This window comes from Plodia interpunctella, chromosome 12 (assembly GCF_027563975.2).
Source record: "Plodia interpunctella isolate USDA-ARS_2022_Savannah chromosome 12, ilPloInte3.2, whole genome shotgun sequence".
In the NCBI taxonomy this organism is placed as follows: Eukaryota; Metazoa; Arthropoda; class Insecta; order Lepidoptera; family Pyralidae; genus Plodia; species Plodia interpunctella.
This window is the reverse complement of record NC_071305.1, coordinates 2,005,389-2,028,608: the sequence shown is the minus strand read 5'-3', so window position 1 is coordinate 2,028,608 and position 23,220 is coordinate 2,005,389. Positions and strand designations below refer to the sequence as shown.

The window sequence follows — 23,220 nt, the reverse complement described above, 5'->3', positions numbered from 1 at the left end:
CAATACATCAGTATTACATGTTAGTTCTAGCTAGCTCTTTCTCTCGTCCTTGTGTGTTTCTGGTTGCATTCGGAGCTATGAAGCCGCGAAGCCCGGGGTCAGCGTAAAAAAGAAACCTAAAATTGGCCGGTTGTAAACTGACTGACGTCAACCCTCTTTGCTGTTGCTGTCTATGAGTTGTCAAGGCTGTGTCCCTTAGTCGTCTCTCATGACATCTTCGAGAAGATATGTAGTGGACTTACTCTATGGCGGAACCACATGGCATATTTGCTTAAGTAGCTGTGCCACATGATTTCGGTTCAGTGGGATATTCAGCATTCCATATATGATTTTCTGATTCAAACACGCCTGAGATTCGATCGTGTACCTTATCGCAAGTTAAACGACTTGGCTTTCGACACTTCACTTGCTTGATCATTTTCATAAAATGTGCGATTGTGGGCTTCTCCCCGCAATGGATGGCTCATCTTCTCCCCTGTCCGGAGTGTCCAAACACCTTTACTCGGGCTGACTTGATGGCAGCTTCCGATGAAGCCATCCAAGTGGCTCGGTTCTGGCAAGAATATATTTAGCACCCAATAAAGCGTTTTTAGACACGCAAAGAAGAAAAACCTAGAATTGTGATAAGATGCTAGTTCCATCGCTTCTAAGAATCTTCCAGTTTGCCTTTTACCTACGCGGTACGTTCTATATTATTCTAATGCTCAAGTTGAATTCATCGTGTCTACAATTGGAATATTTTTTAGTTTACAGTGATGTGTTACGTACTCCTATATTACTTGGTCCATATTAACAGTAAAGGAGAAGTGTCGGAACTTCTGAAAACATTGCTTCTTATAGCCATACCTATACAAGCGATACATGGGGTTATGCTAATATATGCAGCATTGGAGGTAAGATATTTTTTAACATGAGCACATGCTCACCCGTTTACATAAACGGGTGGTTTTCAGAGCGTTTCGACTGCTGCGGCCGCGCTGTCATTACGTCAGTCATAAAATTGACATTACTCAGTGCACATTATATTTTATATTCAGAAAAAGAAATTCTTGTCTTTGTTAAAAGTTGAAAAATTATAATGACAGCGCGGCCGCAGCGGTCGTAACGTTCTGAGAAACACCCAAACGGTGGACTTAGTGCGGGTTTGCATTTCACTTCTCACCATCGAGTCAATTCGAAGTGACAGACAGCGAACCAATACGTTACGCCATTGTGATGCAACGACAAGCACACTGCAATATGGTTGGTTCACTGCATCTCACAATTAATCGATGCAATGGTGAGAAGTGAAATGCAAACCCGCACTTCGCCCTCAGGTCATCAAAATATATGTATGAATACTAGTATGAAAACTAAGAATGCCATACATCATACTTAAATTAGGAGAAAAATTTTCTAAAAAGTAAAACAAAAATGATCCTGGTCTCCGGATACTTTATCGCGTAACTGTTCGTTCATTCGTTTGATGGATTTGGCATACATTGCTGAAAATAATCGCTCTCATACAAACAACGTAATGTTAGATATGCATACAGCTAATAAATCTGTATATAGGTCTTTTTTTGATAGTCTTTTCATGTGTCCCACTGCTGGGCAAAGGCCTCCCCTTCCATTTTCCACAAATCTCTGTCGAGGGCATCGTGCTGCCACCCCCTGCATATACTTCTATATTTACTTATAACCATATTAATGTTATAAAGAGGTAAGCATTTGTGAGTTTGTGTTTGAGACGGGTAATCTCCGAAGATACCGAACAGATTTCAAAAATTCTTTCACTATTAGGAAACCACATTATCCAAGATTGCTATAGGCTATATTTTATCACAAAATTCTCTCAAGAGCGAAGCCCGAACAACATCTAGTTATGTGTGTAATAGACAAGGGCAAAATATGAACAACAGGTTGTTCTAAAGACAGAGATCGGTACAATGCAGGTAAAAATGGTTCAAAGCAAAACATGTGCATTCTCTTTGAGCGTAAACGATCTCCGTGTCGATTCGACAGACCTTTGTGCTATTGAGGTGCATGTGAAAATTGTGATATCACTCTTTTGTACCTTTGTATTTTTAGCATCGATAGAGTTGATATTACGATCTGGCTCGCTGAAAGAAGTGGAGCAATGTTGGTATATAACTACATGCTTGGAAATTCGAATTTTCGTTCGCGGCAAAAAACCTCAGGTATACCAATAGCAAATTTCATCGAAATCTATCCAGAGTTGTACACGTGAAAGAGTAGCAGACAGAATTTTTGCTCTTCGAATGTAAGAAAAAAAATCCGTTTCCAGTGGGAATTTCAGGATATCCCTTCTTAGTGCTTCCCTACACTATCCTAGGGACCTACACACCAAATTTCAGCTTCCTACGCCCAGTAGTTTGGGCTGTCAGTCAGTCGGTCACTCAGTACCGCAAGAGTTTTATATTATTGATATAATATTTAATGGAGAAAAATATAGGATTTCCTATATTTTTTTAAATATGTATTACTACTTAAAGCAATATATACTATAAAAATAAATAAGGTTATAAAATAAGGAACGTTCGATCGTAATTAAAATTATAGTAAGTATGTATCTTAAGCTAGTCGTTGCGAAATATCAGTAGTTTATAGCTTTTTGAGAAATTAGTACCTATATAATATAAAGTTTGACGTGTAAAGTGCCGGTGTCTAATTTCCGATTAGTTGATTTGACTTTAAGCAATTAGCCCAAGTATTGTTAAAATATATAAACACCATACAAGTCACTGAAGTGCTGGTTTAATGTCGTCAAGAATGATTTGTCTGACAAGTAAGGATGCTGAGGACTGTGCGGAATGGGAACCAGACCGTGGGCTCCACGCTCTATGGCCGCGGGTGCAACCTAAACACGCTCAGATGAGAAACACAGAAGCTTTTAAGTCGAACCTTGAAAGTCCAGTAGGTACTTAGACTTACAAATCTTGTTTATTTCAGCGAAAAGTTTGGGCGCTAAAACTTTGTGTGTACGTCTTCCTACTCTTTGCTACTTACATTACAATCATGGGTTGGATTGGACTAGTTCATTACATTAGAACGGGAGACGTGACTATGCATTTCCTTCTCGCTGCCATTTTTGGGTGTATGACGCTGTCGTTGATTAGTAAGTGTTTTATAATTCGCTTATTTTTTCAAACATCCAAAATCAAACGGAGCTAGCTGTGACAGTCACGTGTTATGACGTCACGGTTTTTGGAGTCAAAATTCATTCCTGATATGCTATAATGAGAATATAAAAATAGCAAGGTACGTGATTAATAAAACAGTTACAATTTGTGTAACATAATGAAGAAACATGAAAGACAAGAAAAAATAAAGTGATGTTCAATTTCGTCAGCAATAATAATATATATTTTTTGTTTGTATGTAATATCTTGTTGTACAAAGAACAAATGTTAATAGTAAATATATAACAAGAAAGTAAATATAAAATGATGGCGGACTTATTCCATTTATAACTGTTTATGCGTCAAATAATGTTATTTTTTCAGCTGTAGTATGCAACGACGTGTATATAATTTTCACGTATATTTATATGTTAAGAAGTAACACTATTAATACAAGAACTAATAATAATCCAACAAATACTGAACCTCTTGCTGTAACTCAAGAAGATAAGAATCCAGAAAATGCTACCCCCAAAGTAACTGATATACCTTAAAAATAAAGAAGTTTAAAAATTAATACCAATGTTTTTTTATGATGCGAAGTCAATTCTGTGGCGCGTGATTCTGCCCTTGAATAAGTCCATCTCATATCCACGTCCACTAAAATACATGTTGGAGATCCATTGATAAATCTTTTTTCACTTTTATGTCCACTATAATCCAATATTTTTGATTTTTTGAAAAAATATATTTTTCAAACTAAACTTGCGTCACCCATTGGAAAGTTTTACACTTATATTTTAACTTTAATCGATTCAGGATTTTTAGAAAAAAATGATTTTTTAGAACTAAACTTGTGTCTAAAGATCCAATGGGTGACACATGCAGATTCATTTAACAAGCACTTCATCCTCACATTAATGTCATGCTAAGCACCATAGTGTTCCTATCTTATAGATTTAAGCTGACCATTGCTAAACTCTTAGCATTCAATATTTATAGACCCGTTATAGCCGATATAATGAAATTACCAAATATTAGTACAAGTACTAATAATTTAGTTTTAAACTAGATAATAAGACAGCGGTGAAGCCCTCCTATTTAAATCTTATACATCAAAATATCCAGGGCTTCACCAGCAAATTCAATGAAGTTTGTTTATATTTAGAAAATAATAGTATTGATATTTTCTGTGTAACTGAACACTTTTTTTAGAAATGAAATTAAATTAAATTTTCCCGATAAGTATATATTAGCAAGTGCATTTGTAAGACAAAATGCCGAACACGGAGGATCATTAATAGTATTAAATAAGAGTTATAAGTATAAAGAAAGGAAAGACATAGTAAGTCTATCAGTTGAATGTACTATAGAACTTTCTTGTGTGGAGTTGGATAAATATATTATTATTTCTGCTTATAGACCTCCATCAGCTTGTTGCGAAACTCTTTTAGACGTTTTGGAGGAAGCACTCAGGCGAGTTACATCTAACAATAAGCATATAATTTTATGCGGTGATTTTAATATAGACATTTTAGTTTCATGTTCGGAAACCAATGGATTTAAAAATCTACTAGACTCATTTAACTTAAAGCACACATTCTTTGAACCCACTAGAATAACCTCGACCTCAGCCAGATGTATAGATAACGTTTTCTCCGATTGCGCTGTTTATAATCAAAAACTGTTCGCCTGTCTGGGGTCTGACCACCTGGGTCAACAGGTATCACTTATACGTGACGGAGAGTCTGACCTAAGCACCGCTCCTGTAACTTGTAGGCCTCTAACTAAGCAACGTAAAATGCGTTTTCGCGAATCCGTTTATAACAAATTGCCAGATGTAGACCTCACAAAAAACCCGAATGACCAATACAATGAGGTGTTCAATATAGTAGAAAAAGAATTCAAAAAATCTTTTCCTATCAAAACTTTCATCAAGAAAGATAAACTTAACTTTTGTGATTGGGCCTCAAACGGTATCTATATTAGTAGAAACAGACTTTATGAACTTTATGGCCAAAAACAGTACAATCTTAATGCGGAATTCATAACATATGTTAAACGCTATTCTAAAACTTTTAAAAAAGTATGTTCTGTCGCGAAATCTTTGTATTTAACTAATAAAATAAAAAAATCGAGTGATAAGATAAAGACGGCCTGGTCCATCATAAATAAAGAGACTGGTAAAATTAACACGCGCGACGTAAATTTTGTATTAAAACTTGACGGTAAAACCATAAGTGCAGATGACGAAGTTTCCAACGAATTTAATAATTTCTTTTCCAACATTTCTAAGAATATCACAGGATCCCTTTTCTCTTGCTCCTATGCGGCAGATGATCTATTAAAAAGAAATGCTCCGGACCCTAAGTCCACTTTTACATTCAGACATATTACACCAGATGAAATTATATCTGCTTTTAAAGCCCTAAATGTTAAAAACACTGAGGACCTGTGGGGGTTTTCCGTCTCAGTATTGAGCAGCATTATTGACCTGATTGCTCCTCACCTAACCATAATATTCAATAAATGTATATCTGAAGGCGTGTTCCCAGACTTAATGAAAATAAGTAAAGTAATTCCTCTATTTAAACAAGGCGTTAAACATGATCCCACAAACTATAGACCTATTTCTATATTACCCACTCTAAGTAAAATATTTGAAAAAATTATTTTCAGTCAACTTGTGTCGTATTTTAATATAAATAAAATTTTACATAATCGTCAATACGGTTTCACCAAAGGTCGTTCAACTACTGATGCAGCAGCCACTTTAGTCGAAATAATTAATGAAGCTTGGGAATCCAAGCAAGATGTCGTAGGTATTTTCTGTGACTTATCGAAAGCTTTTGACTGTGTAGATCATAATATACTCAAAAATAAACTTCAACATTATGGTGTCACTGGCGCGGCTCTTAGTGTTCTTTCGTCTTACCTAGATAATAGAACACAGAGAGTAGAAATTAACAAAACAATTTCCGATAGTGCACCTGTTCACATAGGCGTACCTCAAGGTTCCATTATCGGTCCCTTTTTATTTTTGATTTATATTAACGACCTCCCATGCCTTGCCCAACATTTATGCGAAGTAGTTCTATTTGCAGACGATACATCCTTATTATTTAAAGTCGATAGAAAAAGTGAAAACTATAACTTTATAAGTAATAGCATGTCGGTAGTGCTTAACTGGTTTACAACCAACAACTTAGCTCTAAATACAGAGAAGACAAAATGTATTAAATTTTCTCTCTTAAATAACTCGCACAATGTTATACCTTTAACAGTAAATGGTAAAGCTCTGGAATGGGTACATAGTACTAAATTCCTGGGCATTACTGTGGACGACAAATTAAAGTGGGATAAACATATTGAAATCACGGCCAAAAAACTTAGTACGGCAGCTTTTGCAGTGAGAAGGATCAGACAGTGTACGAACATAGATACAGCTAGACTTGTGTATTTCAGCTACTTTCATAGCATTATGTCCTACGGACTATTAGTTTGGGGTAATGCAGCTGACATAGGAAAAATTTTTGTATTACAGAAAAGAGCTATCCGTTTTATTTATGGGTTAAAACCTCGAGATTCTCTTCAAGAACTCTTCAAATCAATTAACATCCTCACTGTGGTATGTCAGTATATCTTTGATGTGCTTATTTTTGTCAAATCAAATTTACATTTATATAAAAAATTAAACGAAGTAAATAGTGTAAACACTAGAAATAAGCACAAACTTTGTATGAATAGATTCAGGCTTAAAAAGGTTCGGCGGTCTTTCGTGGGTCAAAGTGTAAAATTATTCAATAAACTCCCTGCAGAGGCTATTAATCTGCCAATGAAAAATTTTAAAATTTATGTTAAGAAAAATTTAATGGATAAAGCGTATTACACAATTAACGCCTATTTGACTGATAAAAACGCTTGGATCCTCCCGACAACTTTGCCACTTCACACATGATCTCCTAATTTTTATTTTACTGTTTTTTATTATTTTATTCACAATTTTGAATTTTGTTATAATAATTCGTATGGCATTTAAATTTTATTTGTAAAACATGTACGTGATTTGTGATCTTCAAGTGTCTGAATTATACTTCTATTTCGACGAATAAGAATTGTAATTATGAAGTCATGGGAATCGAGTGTGTCATGCTCACTCAAATGGTCAATCTGGTGGTGGCGTCGTGGGCCGGGTCGTGAGGTTCCCTCTATTATGGTTGAGCTACGCGATGGCTGTCCCATGCGTCAACTCGTGAACGGGTGCTGCCAGAGGGAACTGGTCATCTCGTTTCTCATATATTTTCATGTAAGTTAATTGTGTTTCACATCGATATATATATATATATATATTATAATCAGCACTCGGATCACAATCATAACCTGTTTTGATATACCTTTTGACTATGTACATTATGTACTTTTATATATTATTAGAAAGAAAAGAAAAAAAAAATTTTTTGTAAGAAACAATAATGGTAAGCCGATCTGGCATGATAGGGACCAACACTGTTCAAATGAGTTTCTTTCGGCATTTCTTCTCAGCAGTGGTCGTTCCGAAATGCCAGTAGTTTCTAGCTTGTGAGAAATAACTATAAATTTAAAGATTGACGAGAAAAAGTGCCTGTGAAGGTCTAATTTCTGAATAAATGATTTGAATTTGAATTTAGAGTGTGATCTTTAAGCATGGAATTAGTTGTACGTTTTATTAAATAAATACGTTTATTTAATAAGTACGTTGTACGGAGTAGGTACTCCGTTATGAGTTATGATAGTTTTTTAAATCGCTTCATCAAAAAAAAAAATATAAAACTACAAAAATGACACTTTTGCCGCAAGGTTTTATTGTTGTCAGAGAGATCTTATTGCCTAGTCCGTGAAGTAAACCGTTGAGGAGTTCCCACGTTTGGATCCGATCCTGGGTACACCATCTCCTCATTCTTATCATAATAACGCATTATCATCTACACTAAACGTGTACATAAAATTTCAGCTCAATCGGTTTAAGATATCTGCTTCAAAATTGTGTTCCAAGATTCCATCCGATCAAGACGTTTGTATACTTATATTTTGCAAGATAAATAAAAGCTTGTAATAAAGAACTAGATATTATATGTATTATATTTACAAAAAATATATTGAACATTCGAATTACAATCACTATTCCACGTAATTGCCATTTGTACCTATAACAACTGCGGATGCACAGTGCATAGAAATAGCACAATGGAACTAGCACGAATGTATTGATGGTCGAAAAATAAGTACGTCTCTTGTATTGTGAGCCGACCTTTGAATTCCTGTTTTAATATTTTTGGCTTTGAATTCAACCACATCTGTGGTTCAATGTCGGTGGCGCTTTTTAAGTTTCAGCGGTGATTTTGTAACACAAGCGTGTCAAAAATGTATTTTTGAACTTATTTCTCCACAAACGTAACATTTAACGATGTGTTCTTACAATCTAAAATATTAAACAGATGCATTATGAAGTTATGAATTGATTGAAATTATATAACATATATTATGAAGTTATGATTGAAAAAATTGTGACGTCAATCTTTAGAAATGCTATTGGTACTTATCAGATGCCGATGTTAAGAGTCCATTCGCCTCATCCACGGAAGGTTATAGAGCGGTCCTATTATCCTAAATGCAGAAGTAAAAAATATACACAAAAAATAAATATCAAAATCTCCTTCCCACATCGAGTCCCGGAATTTGCACAAACGCGTTGTAACCGAGGTTAATTAAAGTTTAACATTTCCCAGCGCCCTAATTGTTGTAGACCACTGTGCATTCCTTTGAGGATTAGAAACGGTGTGTAATCACTTGCGTGTATTATGTAACAGCTTTTGTTGCCTATAGAGTTTCATTTCACTGGAGTTTTATTTTAATTTTTTTTCGTCAAAATAAATGTTACGGAAAACCGTAACTAACAGAACTTAATTTTTTTAGTTGCATGTTATTGCACCGCCTTGCTATCTCTGTTTGGTCTATTGGTTGACTGGTAGAGAATGCCATATGGCGTTAAGTCCAACTTTGTACATACCTACATACCTTTTGTTTTTATAATTTTGTGTAATAAAGTTTTTAAATAAAAATAAATAGCAAACGGTAGCTTGAGGAGTTTAATTCGGATATTAAAAACTAGCATAGCCAATGTTATAGAATATTTTTTATTCATTATAGACCCAACCTATCTCATTTAGCCGCAGAATAGGTGTTATTGTTTGTATGTTTAAGGCGGAAACACGATAAGGGACAAAATTAGGTCTCTCTGTGTCCAATTTCCTATCGGAATTTTTAGTGTTTTTCTTTTTCTTGTATGAGCGAAATGAAAATATTACGTATTCTTCCATGTCTACGGGGGGAGCACTAAAAGAGGATTTCCCGAAATTCCCACAGGCGCGAGAGAAAACAATTTTTTTATACGCATATAATTCTCAATCTAGATCTAGACTGACTCCAGGGCTCGGCTACATTAACAATTTTAGGATAACGAAACAGCGTATGTGAATTTTCAGAATTCCCGATTATATACGTATTACTTTTGTTAAATTTTATCATGCTACAACCAACCCATTTATTTGGTGTCTACAGTCAAATTTTGAACGTCTCCACGCAAGGCAATTGTGGGGGTCAGAGAGGTGCGGTCTTATAATTAGCATAGCGGAATCCAGTTCATACTTCCATGCATCCATATCTATATTTTAACACGAGTGTTACAAATGTGATTGTCTGTATCACGGCCAAACCACTGGGCCGATTTCATTAAAATTAAGAACAAATTTCGGGTGGAGCTGTGGGCAACAACTATATAGTATATCGTAAAGGATAGAAGTTATGCAAAGCAATGTGGATACGAGCAGGCCTGCTATTCAAAGCCATGTCTGCTTTGAGCGCGTGTTTGATAGCAGATGTTTTAAGTGGTTCGATTGAAATGCTATCACTTAAACGTAAAATGGTTTCACTCCGAATAAATATTACCAGGAACAATAAATATATTATTTTATTCATTATTATGTCGTAAACATAGTTGTAAGTAAGGACAAATATATTATAGAGTACAACAAAAGTTATTTACTGCACTTGACTCAAAGGGACTAAAACACTCTGATTTTGTGTAGTGAAAATAATAAAAACTTCCTAACATAATAAAAAAGATATATTGACACTAGTGTAAATAGATTAGTGTAAACAGTATCAAATAACAAAGTAAAGAGACAGTAATAAAAATGCCTATGGGGTAATTCGTAAAGGATATTTTTATACATACTAGCGCCCATTGCTTCGCTCGGGTAAAACCATAATAAATTTATTATATACCTATGCCTTCCTTAGGAACCACACTAACTGTTGGTGAAAACTGTTAAAAAATCCGTTCGGTGATTTTGGAGTTATTCGCAATAATACAGACAAATAGATAGACGTGGCTCACTTTATAACATGTAATGATTTCGCATAATTATTACGACTGTTATATGTAATTCAAAGTTCATTGATATCTGCATAATGTAAGTCCCTAGTATAGATTCTATTCACTCGTAAAATATATTACGGGTGCACTAAAAAGCAAAAAAAGAATATTTATGACGCAAAATTTATGCAGTCTTCGATGCAATCATGTAAATCTTGTCCCCGTAGTCAGACAATCGACCCATTTACGTTTCCACAATAATTGGCGCTTTTGTCGCTCGCTTTTTGTTTCGTTCGTGTTGCTAGTGCAATGCGGATCTCGACTGAAGAATGGTTGGCCAATTACATATTTATTTGTTAGAACTATGTATAGATATTATGGCTATATGGAACTCAGACAGATTATGACCCGAAGGAATGTAAGATGCAATGCAGCAATGTACGTCAAAACCGCAAAAGTTTGGCAAACTGTTGATTGCGTACACTATTGGCTCACTATTGGCTTACAACTCAGATGTTCGCGAAGGAAGGTACATTACGTTGTTTGTATGTGAACTTATTTTACCACAAAGAAAAACCAGCAATGTATCTTGACGACAATTTGGCGAACTGTTGGCCGATGGTAACGGCGCAGACTTCATGTATTTTTGTTTCTGACACTCTATGACGTCAATCCTAGCGGTCGAGTAACAATTCTCAACAGTGGTCAACTTGGCTACGTGGATCCCGAAAAACTTCACAACTTTCTTTGCTATTCAAAAAAATATGTTATATATTATTATTATTAAGATCAAAATTCTGTAATTGATTCAAACTAACTTCAAGAACTTTAAAAGTGAAAATTAATTACAAATACTCTTGAGTTTAGATAGAGAGTACTTTCTGTTTGTGTAGGAAACAATCAACGATCGGAACTGTTGTTGAGATTTTGATTAAATAAAATCGATTCGATGTTGGTAATCGTAAAAGTCGTATTCGATGCCTTAAAGCGACTCAAATTAAACCCTGTCAGGTTTGCGTGAGCAACACATTCGTTAAGTAAGATAGAATATTTGAATAATACTGCGGAAAATTAATTATTGGTACAGAAAACCGCATATCAATTTAACCTGCATTTTTATGCCGCGGTAATACGGATGAAATTGTAATTGTGTTATGTTGATGTGTGTCGACTGTACAGTATGGCATTCATTCTAATTAGCTCTGGATAGGGACGCACTCATATCGAACAATTGAATATTATTTCTGTATCGTAGCTACAATATGAGGGTCTAGCCGAGGGCGTACTAGAATGAGTGCCTAATTGAACGAATCAAATTAATCACAGTATGTTCACGTAGATTTTTGAAATCAATGGGCATGTGCATTATTTATGAAGTTTGTGAAACAAAGGAACTTACATAATGACAAGGATATTTGGCACGGGGCGATCATAATTGAACACTTTCTAAATTCATTGGAAAATGTAATTTTCTTGTTATAATTTTATTTAACAACTAACGGCTCGTTCCGTCTTCGCACCGGTAAAATTTTAATAAATCATAACACCTAAACCTTCCTCAACAAAATCTCTGTGAAACCCGTATAAAAATCCGTCCGGTAGTTTTTGTGTTTACCACGGACAGACAGACGCGTCAGGGTCATTTCTTTTCATCATATGTAAGGATAGCGAGTATTTACCGTGCTATAACTTTGCCGACCTGTAAAACATTTCGTTGATATTAAAATATGTGTTGTTTGTTTACAGCAACCGCTTATAAATTTAATCTGCATTTTTATGCAGGAGTAATAGGGATGAGATTGGAATTGTGTTAGGTTTTTGCATACAATTTTATGTCATAATTTAACATTGCATACTTTTAATTAATTACTTATCATAATAATAGTTACGCACAATATTAATTTGGCAAAATGTTATAGGCACAATTTTTTACGCATACCTACCATAGGCATATCAATTTTTAAGTATAAATATTTTAAAGTATATTGGCGGCGTATAGGTGGCCCAAGCGCCACCCCGCCGCACCCTAACCTACTGCTACACTATAGCTTTATGCAAATCAAAATTATGGTAAAATACATTAGCCCAAACTATAATTATGCTTATTGAAAAGGTATGCCAAAAAACAAGTGTATCAAAATATTATTATGTCAAAAAAATATATGCCTAACTCGTTATGCTAAATTAAATTAGGATAAAAAATTTATGTGAAAAAAAGAGATCCCGTTCTATGGTGGATGTGTGTCATTCATTCTAATTAGCCCTGTATCGGGAAACACTCATATCGAACAATTGAATATTATTACTGTATTGTAGCATAATGTTTAAATGTGTAAAAACATTTCGTTGATATTAACTTTATATATGGTGTTTGTTTTGTATAAATAAATAAATAAATATATTGGGACAAATCACACAGATTGAGCTAGCCTCAAAGTAAGTTCGAGACTTGTGTTATGGGATACTAACTCAACGATACTATATTTTATAACATATACATATATAGATAAACATCCAAGACCCGGGCCAATCAGAAAAAGATCATTTTCCGTCATGACCCGACCGGGGATCGAACCCGGGACCTCTCGGTTCAGAGGCAAGCACTTTACCACTGCGCCACCGAGGTCGTCGTCGTATAGGTACGTATAGCACTCTTATTCATAAAAAAAAGTTATAGCATAGTATGATTAGCTTGAGATCTAATGACTTCAAAAAAACGTACACGAAAATAAATACTTTTTTATACTTGCCATTTTTCCAAGTTGGCATTATTACACTGTGATAGAATACATTATTATACTTAGTTGACTTTTCAGACTATAGTCGCCAAACTCTGTCTGCAGAGCCACAGTACAATAATTACGTGGCAGTGTGGCTATAACATAAGTTATTAACCCGACCACCTGCGCTACCTCAATACAAGTACAGTAACAGTGTACTGACATGTCCGCAATGTATCAGGACGTTTACACAAGCCACGCGAGCACACCAAAATTGTTATAATTGTTGCCATGACCTAATTGGGCGGACATCATCATAATTTAAACCTAACTGTGGTATAACTAGATGTTGCCCGGGGTTTCGCTCTCGTGGGAATTTTGAGATGAAATATAGCCTATAGCAATCTTGGATAATGTACCTTTCTAATGGTGAAAGAATTTTTGAAATCGTTTCGGTAGTTTCGGAGATTACCCGCCTTAAACATACAAACTCACAAATGCTTACTTCTACATAATAATCGTATAGATGAATGTTGTAAAATTTTGTTTATTACCTCCTCACGCTCTATCTACTCAACCAATCTTCTTGGAATTTTTATTTCATATATACATATATAGTTTGAAGTATGAAGAAGGACATAGGTTTACTTTCATCTCAGATAATAACTGTTCCCGTGGGAAATATGCGCGGGCGAAGCCGCGGTCAAAAGCCAATAATTTATTAAGTTTAATAATTTTTTGCCATATTTACTTCTACATTGAAATAGATGTATTTATCGCCAAGTTTACAATATATACTTCGTTATGAGTTCTGCGAATTTTCCAGAAAGACCCAAGTTTTATAGGTAACCGTTTAGTTACTCAATTTTGGAACTTTTGACTTCATTAAGCTAAAATGTATTCGTCACAAAAGAATTTTATTCGAATTTCAGGAAACAAAGGAAAAAAATATACGGCTCATTCAATACTTTTCATTTATATCTTAAAAGAAATAATTAACGGTTTAAATTATTTTTTGTGAAGTTGTATAGATAGGTACTTATTATAATTTACTGTCATCTAATATTGTATGTAGATGTACTTTATAACTTTGTAAACACCAGTCCTATAAAATAAATCACTTAATGTTTTATTTTATCCTTGATTCTTTGATCACTTAATATAATTTTCAAAGTATCATTTTCACTCTCGAAATATCTTGAACATAATTCAAAAAATAAATCTTCTCGGCACTAGAAAATGTTTAAAAGATTTGTGCTGATATTTTAATATAATAGCATTAGGTGCATGTGACTTTTAAGTATCTTTTGAATTCTCCGGACGCAAATAAACTTATGTAAATCTTCGTACGGAGAGGTAATGAAACCATTCTTGGGCACTTTGCCAGTTGTGAGGCATAACTTATCTATGAAGCTTAGGTACAAATTTCTGTTATACCCCACAAGGGGTTTCCGTTCTAAGTAAACCTCTGATTCGCACGAACTCGGCGTAAAATACCTCCTGATATTATTAGCGAGTTATTTATTTATTTATAAACCTTATTGCACAAAATTACCATATAATATGAACGGAAAGTGGACTTTATGGCATTGTCGCAAAGGAAAGTGATCTGTTTCTCGACACCAGTCGACCATTAGACCAAACAGAGATAGCAAGACAAATAATCAAGATTGGGCAAGATAGAAGATAGATATCATTTTCGACACAAGTAACACTCGTTCGACATTCAACCAAACACAGTGCTCAAGTGCGATAAAATATTCGCGAAAAAGCGTTGTCGTGTGAAAGTAATTGAGAAATTTTATCAATGAAAAATATAGAAATTAAAAAAAAAACTTTTTCACTGTTTTGAAAGTTCTTCTATAACTTTTAGTCTTTAAGATAGGTAAACACTATCGGTATGGTACTTACGCTCGTGTGTGCTATCCAACGAGATTTTATATTTGTAGGTAAGTATGTAGGTACCATCTGTTTTCTAGGACCTAGACAATCTTTGAGTGTGCCCGGCCGCGCTATAAGGAAGAACTTTAATCCGCGCATATGTTAAGGCACCCGAATTCTAAGTACTATTGCAAACCTCTGAAACTGGAGATAAACTGATTAATGTTAGTGGGTACTTATAGAACCTGCATTGTTATATTTTACTGGTTTTCAATGCTGCTATACTAATTCTTTGGAAATATGAAAAAAATCTATAGTAATATGAATAATAATATGATTTTTTTATCGATATTTGACGTAATAAAAACGAAAATACAATTTCCAATGTAAAGTATATAAATATAGGATTGGTTTTAAATACGGTAACTTGTGACGTGTGATTCCGTCCTAGAGTAGAACTACTCCATATCCTCCCGTGGCCATCGTACGAGGCTAAGGGACACACAGTCGAAGCAGCTGATAGACAACAACAGTATTACCGAGAAGAGTTGACTACAGGCAGGCGGCCGGTTGTAAAATAACAGGCGAATTTGAGTATTTATTTGGTTTACAATTAAACAAGAGGTACACTCCGCTTCTGGCTCTGGCATATACTTTTAAAAAATAATCTAATTCTATTTCCCCTGCCACTTAGAGATATTTTGTTTTATAAAATAAAAATCTTAATTAGTTTCAAATAATTTTTTACGTGGATTCTACAAAAATTCTCTTACCATCAATGAGCTCTTCATTATCTCTCAACTAAATTGGACTTAAATTAAGAAGTTTCTTACAAAGTCTCCCCTCAAGTTTCACGTTATTGATCTAGTTAGTGATAAGTATTATTAAAAGTTTTGTTTGAATCTTTGTGTGCCAGAATTTAGGTATCTTGATAGCATTATAAAACCGTGCACACGATGAGAGACAGGAAATATTAGCTGATCGTTTCTTCTCGCATCTAACAGGCATTTTTTGTTGTATAAGAGAAACGAAAGATATAAGTATTTCATATGTCAACTGTTGTCGGTTTAAATACAAAATCCGTATTCACACGACCGTTTCCTTAACCTGAAAATGAAATCAGTAATGTATTCATCATAATCGAGTGTGTTATTGCTAACACTAGTGTCAAATTTTATTCAAGTCGCCTAAAGGCATCTGACATGACTTTAACGACTACTTACTACCATATAGTGGCAGGTAGTCACATACACTCTAGGGAACTAAACCCAATGTTCAGGTTTCCTCACGATGTTTTCCTATACCGGAAGTGTGGTGGACTATGAAAACTACTATATATGAGTCAGATTGGTATACTAACTCATATGGCACGAAGAGGATACGAACCTGAGACCTTTCGATCCACAGGCGGGCGGGCGTCTTAACCATTACACACCGCCGTTTCAATAGTTTAGTAATGTATTTGATGGTATGGATGGAACGAGCTAGATAAGACTATAAGGATGACTACAAGCATTCGTGTATTGAGAATAAAGACACAGCTATTCATAACAATTATCACAATTTTGCAGCACTTGAAAATTTTTGTACTTTAAACGATGTTTAGTGACGGTTTGGTTACGAATGTGCGATACCCAATCATTCTTATTAACATAGCCATCATCTCGGCCACTTTTTGATAGTGGTCAGAAAAGCTAAAAGAATAGAAGCCTGTATTCAGCAGCGGATGAACATTAACCTCAATTATTTTACGACAACCTTTTCTGAAAAAGGAAAGATCTGTTTTATCAGTGTGTTATTTTCAAAAAACGCCGTTTTTTCCTATAAGATCAATTCACCTATTGTGCTCTGCGAATAACATGACCTATTTACGACGAAAATCGCAACAAAACCCTTGCGAGTCATGCTCCTCAATGGCGATATTGTATCGATGTTAGCATCTGCTGTGGAAGCGTACGTGTGGATGCACAAAAACCAATAATGTGATAATTTATTTATAGCTCAGGATACGGGCAAATATTGCCGGGGGCAAAATGGTAACAATGTTAGTAATGATGTTTTTAGAATGTTTGCACATCGTGTTTGTGCTGAAATTGCGTGAACGAAAAATTTGGTTTGTTTTCATGTATCGTTCACAATTTTGGAAATAATTCATTTTGCTAATAAATAGCTGTGGAAAATAAAATGCGCAAAAAATTAGAAGATTTTCTTTCCCATGACGCAATTGGCTATTTGACGTACATATACACCATCAAAAATTATATTTAAATAACACTTTAATTCACCAATCTTGTTAAATATGTTGTTATTATCTTTTACCTATATTATACTTTTTTCATTCTGAGTAAAATGTTATTAAGTGTGCTTTTTAACTACGAAATTATGACAGTCATATCCTCACAGGACATGACTGTCATACAAGCTCCACGGTTGGTGTATGTATGGTTTCCGTCCTAGAAAAGGTTACGTCATTTGTTAGGAGAATTGACATTTTTGGCTAGAGGTCGGTCTCATATCAGAAAGCCGACCACGAAACATAAAAATACGTAGCACGTTATTAAAGTTCACATGCTGTCTGTTTTTCCCATACCGTGTACGCATCGTATAAAAAAAAGAGACACATATATGTGGATGCAATGACGTGTAGCGTGTTTTATGTTTCATGGTAGGCCCTCCAGTGTCGAGTATTTTTTACGGGCTTTGTGTTGTATTTCATCATAACAGTTAAAGTCAAAAAGAAAAAGGGAAAGAGAGTGCACGGAAACTCCCTCAAAATAATACAAAATCATCCACTTTCCGTCGCATCTAATATAGACAGAATTTTCAGCTCACTATCACAAACTAATCTACAAAGTTTAATTGCTTTTTGTCCTTTACTATCGCAAGTCGCGGAGCGACCTCTGTCTCACCTCGACGTTTCAAGAGATACGTGATTATAAAAACTAGTGAAAAATTTAGGAAATCTCTAAAACAAAAACATTTAAATCTACAAAACTAACCGGTAAATCCATTTTTCTCATCTAAATGTTTTTCAGGTTTTTTCTTTGGCCGTTAAGTAGGTATCGGAACCTTGGTCAATCAAGGGAAAGGGCAATAAATTGGAGATTCTTCTCATAAACGAAAGGCTAGCACCTATCACTCTTTTTTTCCTTATATTCTTCGTATATATTATAATTCTTGGCGCTGTCTATCCCGTGAAGATTAAAGACGTGACACGATCTATGATATGAAGAATCTTGCTGTGATGTAAAAAATAATTCAATTTGTTTTGTCGGCTTCAATAAAATAAACGATATAAGTAGATTAAATTTTGTAGCAGGTAACTCGTAAAATGAACAACTTTAGGCAACTATTTTAGTAGACAACATAAACATTATTTAAACTGTATACTTACTTAGTATAGTGTAAAATCATTACTTTATTTTTGGAGGCAGTATGATGTGAATACGTTTGCTTCCATATCATCCGGCATACAGTGACGAAGCCCAGGGTAAATTTTTTGAAATAACTTTATTGCAGAAGAAAACATAAGAAACAGAAAATAGCATCGGCGGGCTTATCCCATTGAGGGATATGTTCCAGCCTACGTCTCCTTGATGATATCAAACCAACACTTTGTGAATTATATTTTTATGCCAAGTGTACGATGTCATTGTTGCACACGTAATTTGCCGGATAATGCAATATTCGTTATCTATTTATCTACATTTCAATGTCACGAACCAAACCAATACATTTGTTTTACTGCTGTTCTGAAAAATTAAGTGGCAGCCATTAACTACTTACTACATTCGCCGCTAATGTATTTTTAATTAGTCGTATCTTGCGGTTACTATGCAAGCTAAGGTCTTTTGTGGTTTTCCTGTTTTAGTATGTATCTTGGAAACTGCATACAGTTTGGTACATATACCAAGGACTTGTGTAAGTACTTAAAACAACAATATTGCTTTGTATCTCTCATGGTTTTGTATTAGGGTTTATGTTATGGAAATATCTATCTTCTATCTGTGGTCACTTTAATTATAACCAACTGCGAATCCAGAATATTGCTTCAATGAGACATGCGGTATAAACATTCAAGTGCGGAATCACACGGTCACTATTTAAGTATTCGATGATGAGAAAACTGGGATATGATAGATTGGTCATTTCACAATTTCTATTCCTTAATATAATAGATGCAATTAAAACGTGGAATGAAACACAACTAACGTTTTTCTTTAGGTAAACAAACAAATGGTCTCTATAATTCCTTTCTTTCTCGTTAACTTACGACAAAAGAAACCTCCTTTTAAAATAATAAATGTTCGCAAGTATTTATCTGAAACCCGATACCCGTTGCACCGCCAGTGTCATTAGTCAAAGCCAGCTCAGTTCTTGGATGAAAAAGCAGTATTGGTTTTTAAGAATACCGATTGATTCCATGGCTTAATTTTTTTTATATTTTACTAACAGCCCGTCCTGGCTTCGCTCGGGTACCACCTCACGAACCACAATATCTATTGGTGAAAATCGCATGAAAATCTGAGCAGTTTTTGAGTTTATCCCGAACAGACAGCCAGACACGTGCCTGATTCCAGAGGAAGATTTATTACGTTCCTATTACCCAGTCAGATATAATATCAAATGTCCGAAACGCAGAGAAAGACAAAACACTGTCGAATCGAAAAAAAATGTAGCAATACAAAACGAATTGATTGCGTAGTCCGTCGTTTGAGCCTGAGGTTGTCAGTAGCAATGGAAATATTTAATTGATTGCATTTTAATTATCTACTTGAGCTGCCAGCTTGATGGAACGGGAGTGGTGAACACAGACGTACAAGCAACTAGATACCGCAAGTCCTGAGTTATGAATTACTAGGTGTTGCCTGCAGCTCCGCTCACGGTAGCCGGTGTTTGGCCCTGGATCATGATGACGTTGACATGTCTGTTCTAAATTTCATCAAAATTAATTTAGCCGTGAAATCTTGATAGACAGATTTTAACATTTAATATTGGTCTGTTCTGCGGCTTTACTCCCGTAAAAGTTTTGGGATAAAGTATAATGTGCTAATCGCAGTTAATATTCTACCACCGTAACAAAAATCGATGTTCTTCTATTAGAACTCGTATTATAGTACACACTGACACACATTCAAACTTTCTTGTATATTGAATTAATAAGGGTTAGTTGCACCATCAAATTTAACGTTGATTTAAACCGCTGACGTTTAGATAAAATAGCGTACTTTGCGTTTTGTCTGCGCACGTTAATGTTACCGTCAAAGTTGACGGCGCAGTAAGAAGTTTAGAATAGGTTGCGTTACCCGATCATTGAATATTTAACACCAAAATTATAAAAAAATGTCATTCTCTTCTTTCGAATTGTGTATGTAGTAAAATCCCTTATTCGAAGCGCAGACTGCCTGTGCACACAATAAATTGTTTGTACAAGTAGTTAATGATTTTCAGCAAGAAAGCTTCACACTCAGTGACGCGGGACGTACGAGCTACAACAAGATACGCTGACAAACTTTGAGAAACAATGTTTTGTTAGTATAAAGGCGATTACTCACTCAGTGTAATTTTGTTACTTTTCGTATTTAACACAAGCATTATTCCGCGACATTGTAGTTCCAAACCGGGTTTATTAGTAGAATTGAAACACAGACCATTTAGCCTTATTGAAATAGTAATAAGTTGGTAGCCCTTTTTTTCAAAGTTTATTAGCCCCAATTTTCCTAATTAGGATGAGAAGAAGGAAATATGCATGATCTAGTTTTTGCTATTTCGCTTCGAAATACGCGTATGCAATGAAAAGTAAAGAAAAATAGTAATCTTTCAAACTTACAAAAACTAAAAACAAAGAACATCTTCGCCTCAAATAACAAAGCAGTGCTAATTAAAATACAATGAATTAATGTAAATCGTTAAACATGTTTTGATTTTAAATCATCTACAATTCTAATAAGCTCAACCGACGTGGGACTCCAATTGTACACTTTTTTTTTCTACAAAATAGTAGGAAAGTGAAACTTTGGGCTACGTCGCTTGACAGCTGCGGAAGCAAGCTTTACAAATATCACACTAGAAAAAAAAAAAACATATTTTCTCTGATTAAAAACTTTTATTAAAAATATTTTTCAAATATTAATATTAGACAGTTGACGCCACATTAACATACAAAATCACCCCAATTAACAGGACATAAAGGGTAATTTCATACCGACTGCAGGGTAACTGGTACATGTGGTCCACAGTACCTAATTTTAATAAATACATTTCTAGAGCACTAAAATACTAATTTAGGCAAAAACAAAGACGCGGGCAAAGGGTACTATTGCCTAGTTACAGAACCACAAAAAAGAAAACAACACCAATGGTCCTTAAGCCGTAAACGGTAAATAAAAGAACAAAGGGTACAGTTGGGAGCGAACCTTTGCTTCGGAAATACCACAAAATAACTTAGGAATTACTATCTCTCAGACGCCTGAAGGGTCAACAGGAAAATTGAATAAGAATAAGAATGTTTATTTGTGAGACATAGGTAGGTATATTAAAAATACATTTGAAATAAATTAGTAGGTAGTATCACTATGCTCTGTCTTTAAAGACTTACAAATATTGTTAATTATCATTTAACGTGCATCAGTCAAATTTATTTTAAACAATTGTCATTTATAAATTCATCAATGGTGTAGTAACATTTTTGTACTAGCAGAAAAGTCAATGACGTCTTCATACCGTGGAAAATCAGCCTAAAAGATTCAGTTTTCCACGCGCTGTTAAAATTGTAATTTCATTTTGAATAGTATTCAAATTAATGGGCCTCTGTCTCCTTGAAGTTTGTTGAAAATTCAAGTATGTGCATACATACATAGCCATGTGCCATTCCTGGTAATTTATTTAAAGTCGCCCAATTTTAAAAGTTACTATCAGAAGGTGGACATTATCTGTCATTGAAATCTTAAGATTAATATAAAATGGCTTTGATGATGCAGGTCTAGATTGTATTCGACGTGAGTATTTTTTAGACTCAGGTCATCTGAAAACAATTCTGGGAATAACTTCGTGGTGATGTTCGTGTGCCAAATTTTATTTTATTTGCTTGAGTATACTATAGGGAATATATTACCTTCTTCTCGAGTCGGACTGGCTATTCGGATGGTGTTCGACGCGCTCTGTCGTTGGCTCATTATAACTTGACTAATAAAGTAAATTAATACGTCAACAATTTCACTCCTTTGTTCAACAGCGATATATCTTAGAGTGAAATAAACATCCTGGCGACGGTAGAAGTGATACTTGATTACGAAGTACTTTTCTTATATTTTGTAATACTTAAGAAATTTTCTGTCTTGTATTTTTATCTACGTAAGTTGCATTAAATTCCCCTTATAAATGGAATGTTACCGAATTTATTGTTAGAATATTCATATTATTCATAGATCATTCAACTTTCACCCGTGATTTCGTTTGAATATTAATATATTTTTTGTTACCATTCATTTGTAGAGAAATAAAAAAAAAAGTAAAATAGAACAGTTACAGTGATAAATGAATGGATGCAGCGCAAAATTGCATGAAATCAAATTGTCAATTATATTGGACAATGAAAACCACAAAATTGACCGATGTTTGTTTATTTGTACATCAATTTGATTGTGGTATTGCATTACTCAGCAACAATAATATACGATATAAAATATAAATTTATAGCTCATCTAATATTTGACTAAGACTTTTTTATAATTGGAGATGATGAGAAGGGAAGAGATAGGTGCACGTGAAATAAAAGTGGATGAAAATCCGCGCTGGGAATAGAACCTAGGACCTTCAGATAATGGACGGGCGTGGTGACCACTACGCCAATGAGGTCGACATGAAATTGAAATGAAAAAATGAATAGGCAACTCGAAAAAAGTGTATTTGTAATGATATGAAAAGGTAGGTTACGCGCCGACCCCATTCAAATTAGAATTTGATAAATGACAAGAAGTACTAAATATATTTAAAATGAAAGAAAAATATTTTAATAAATGGTTTACATACGTACGTCTATACATCTAGAATTCTCAACGCAGAATAATACATCATAATGCAA

At 34.6% G+C, this 23,220-nt stretch overlaps 1 protein-coding gene across 1 annotated transcript in view; it reads left to right on the top strand.

Annotated features, from left to right (window-relative positions):
* Positions 1 to 7,152: 7,152 nt before the first annotated feature.
* LOC128673990 (fatty acid synthase-like) overlaps positions 7,153 to 23,220 on the top strand; it is a 50,881-nt gene continuing 34,813 nt past the window's right edge. The window contains exon 1 of the mRNA XM_053752190.2: positions 7,153 to 7,428. The gene's annotated coding sequence lies outside the window, so the exon portion shown is untranslated. The remainder of the gene's footprint in view (positions 7,429 to 23,220) is intronic.